Source organism: Akebia trifoliata, chromosome 12 (genome assembly GCF_017979445.1).
Source record: "Akebia trifoliata isolate Shusen 1 chromosome 12, ASM1797944v1, whole genome shotgun sequence".
NCBI lineage: Eukaryota > Viridiplantae > Streptophyta > Magnoliopsida > Ranunculales > Lardizabalaceae > Akebia > Akebia trifoliata.
The window spans coordinates 14,729,162-14,733,217 of record NC_141386.1 but is presented as its reverse complement, the minus strand read 5'-3'; positions in this window follow the sequence as shown (position 1 = coordinate 14,733,217).

Here is a 4,056-nt window from a genome sequence, read left to right as displayed (position 1 = left end):
TCAATAGGCAAGTATGTGGATGAGGTTATTTGTGATGTGGCACCGATGCATGCTGGTCATATATTGCTTGGTCGACCGTGGCAATTTGATAGGAGAGTGTCGCATGATGGGTATAAAAATCGTTATTATTTTGTAATGAACAATCGGAAAATTATATTGGCTCCTCTCAAACCTTTGCAAGCTTATGAGGACCAGGTTAGGATAGCAAGTGAGTGCAAAAAGAGAGAGAAACAAAGGTGTGAGCAAAAAGGAGAGCAAAGTGAGCAACCTGGAGAGAAGAATAAAATACTGAGTGTACTTGCTGACAAATATGATGTTAAAAGTGTAATGATAGCAAGGCCACAAGTTCTAGTTCTTATGTACAAAGATGTTTATTTTTCTACTGATGATCTTAACTCATCTTTGCCTAGTGTTGTCTTGTCTTTATTGCAGGATTTTGAGGATCTTTTTCCTGAGGAGATTCCACATGGTTTACCTCCTTTAAGAGGAATTGAGCACCAAATAGACTTCTTACCTGGTTCTACTATACCAAATAGACCTGCTTATAGAGCTAATCTCGAGAAAACAAAGGAGATACAGAGGCAAGTGGATGAACTGTTGCAGAAGGGATTTGTAAGGGAAAGTCTCAGCCCATGTTCGGTTCCTGTTCTCTTAGTACCAAAGAAAGATGGAACATGGCGCATGTGTGTGGATTGTCGAGCTATTAATAAGATAACGATAAAATATAGGTATCCTATCCCTAGGTTAGATGATATGTTTGACGAATTGCATGGCTCTCGTTTGTTTTCTAAAATTGATATAAAGAATGGGTATTATCAAATTCGCATGAAAGAGGGAGATGAATGGAAAACTGCATTTAAAACTAGATATAGGTTGTATGAATGGTTAGTAATGCCCTTCGGTTTAACTAACGCCCCTAGTACATTCATGAGATTAGTGAACCATGTCTTGCGTACTTTCATGGGAAAATTTGTGTTAGTTTACTTTGATGATATTTTAGTCTATAGCAAAAATGTTGATGACATGTGAAGCATTTGCATGCTGTGTTTAGTGTGTTAAGAAAACATGAATTATATGTTAATCTTAAGAAATGCACATTTTGTATGGAATCTGTTGTGTTTCTTGGATTTGTTGTTAGTTCGCAGGGAATTAGCGTTGATGAGGAAAAGGTAACGGCAATAAAGGATTGGCCTACACCTAAGAATGCGAACGAGGTAAGAAGTTTTCATGGTTTAGCAAGTTTTTATCGAAGGTTTGTTAAAGATTTTAGTTCTATTGCTGTACCTTTGAATGAACTTGTTAAAAAGAATGTTGTTTTTAATTGGGTTAATGTGCATGATCAGGCTTTCCAAACTTTGAAAGATAAGTACCTAATATACCTTTGTTGTGTTTGCCTAACTTTGATAAAGCTTTTGAAATAGAGTGTGATGCATCCGGGATTGGAGTAGAAGCTATTTTGATGCAGGATTCTAAGCCAATAGTTTATTTTAGTGAAAAGCTAAGTGGGGCAGCATTGAATTATCCTACTTATGACAAAGAGCTTTATGCACTAGTGAGAACTCTTCGAACATGGCAACATTATTTATGGCCAAGGGAATTTATCATTCATTCTGATCATGAGAGCTTGAAATTCCTGGAGACCCAAGGTAAGCTTAATAAAAGACATGCTAAATGGTTGGATTTTATAGATACATTTCCTTATGTAATTAAATATAAACGTGGGAAGGAAAATGTTGTGGCCGATGCATTATCAAGAAGGTACGTATTACTTACTTCATTGCAAACTAAACTACTTGGTTTTGAATTAATTAAAGATTTGTATGCTAATGATTCTGATTTCAGCCAAGTATGGAATGCATGTGCTAAGTGTGCATTTGATGACTTTTATAGGCATGAAGGATTTCTTTTCAAGAAAGATAAATTGTGCGTGCCAAATTGTTCTGTTCGTGAATTACTTGTAAGGGAAAGTCATGGGGGAGGTTTAATGGGTCACTTTGGTGTCCTAAAAACTTTAGATATCTTACGTGAGCATTTTTATTGGCCCCATATAAAGCATGATGTTCAATCTGTTTGTGACAAGTGCATTACATGTAGGCAAGCAAAGTCTAAAATTCGACCGCATGGCTTGTATACCCCTTTGCCTGTACCTAATCAGCCTTGGACTGATATTTCTATGGATTTTGTTTTAGGATTGCCAAGGACTCAAAATGGTAAAGATAGTATATTTGTTGTTGTTGATAGGTTTAGTAAGATGGCCCATTTTATTGCATGTACTAAAACCAATGATGCAACACATATTGCTGATTTGTTCTTCAAGGAGGTAGTTCGATTGCATGGGCTACCTAAATCAATTGTTAGTGACAGAGATGTTAAGTTCCTTAGTTATTTTTGGCGTACTTTATGGAGTAAGTTTGGAACTAAGCTTCTATTTTCTACTGTTGCACATCCTCAAACAGATGGCCAAACTGAAGTAGTTAATAGGACACTCACTACCTTGTTGCATGCTATCATTCAAAAAAATTTAAAACAATGGGAGAAGTGTTTACCACATATTGAGTTCGCATATAATAGGACTATTCATTCAACTACTTCATTTTCTCCATTTGAAATTGTTTATGGTTTTAATCCTTTAACACCTGTGGATATTTTACCTTTGCCTACTAATGAACATGCTAATCTTGATGGTAAGAAAAAGGTAGATTTTGTGAAAGATTTACATGCCAAAGTTCGAGCTAACATTGACAGGAAGAATGAGCAGTATGCTAAGCAAGCCAATAAGGGTCACTTGAAAGTTATTTTCCATCCTGGAGATTGGGTTTGGGTGCACTTGCGTAAGGAGCGGTTTCCTACTCAAAGGAAATCAAAATTGCAGCCTCGTGGAGATGGTCCATTTCAAGTCTTGGAACGGATCAATGATAACGCCTACAAAGTTGATTTGCCAAGTGATTATGGTAATGTTAGTGCAACTTTTAATGTTGCTAATTTATCCTTGTTTAATGTAGGTGATTCGAGGACGAATATTTTCGAAGAGGGGGAGAATAATGGAGATCGAGTTGCTGTTTTCAAGTCTTCTCAAGAACCATTGCAAGGAATTGGCGGTCCGATGACTAGGGCAAGGACAAAACGGATGGAAGAGGCATTGTAAGGCTTGATTGTGGAAGTCCAATACAAAGAGGCCATTCTAGAAGATTCTAAGGCTAACTTCGGAGATATCAAAGTTTCATCAAGGATGGTTAACTATCTTTTTATGCAAAAGGTCAATTTGGAAGATCAATTTGAATGCAAGGGTTAATTGAGAATTTTTATGTTCTAATTGTCCTTAGTTTGAATTCTTTATTTCCTAAGGACTAATTAGACTTTCTTTATTTTTCCAAGGACTAATTAGAATTAATCTTGATCTAATTTGTCTATAAAAAGGCACCTCATTTTGTAATTGAGACACAATTGATAATTTACATCTTATGAGATTTTGAAGTTTATTCAAAGAAACTTTAGTTTTGTTTCATGATTTCTTTATGGGTTCTTTATGAGTTTTCATTCGAGTTCTTGAAGAAAAGACATGACTCTTCGACTTATCAAGGAAGTGATCAATCCTTGTGGTGACAAATTCATACCGATCAACATTTTAATTTGTTTTAAAACAATTCTAGAATATTCGAAGCCTTCGAATAAAAGGGTTCCTAGAAGAGATCATCAAGAGAAGGTCTTAATCCAAGAAGGTTCACATCAATACGGGTCCGGAAATCACGTTACGGGGTTGGAAGGTATTAGGCACTAATCCCGCCCGGTAAACGCCGGTCTCTACTTTTCCTAAATAAAACTACATTGCTTAAAAGAGCTAAAAAAATAATAATAATAAAAAATAAAAAGAAAATTACCTCGCGGATTACAACGATTCCCTCAGCACTGGTGGAGGGTATCATCGTATGTATTTTCTTGCTATTCGCCCGTCAATGGATTTGATTTCTGATCTCCAAGTTGATGTATCTTCTTCTTAAATTTATGAGTTTTTTTTTTTTTTAATTTTTTATTTATGGATTTTAAGGTGTTTTGGAA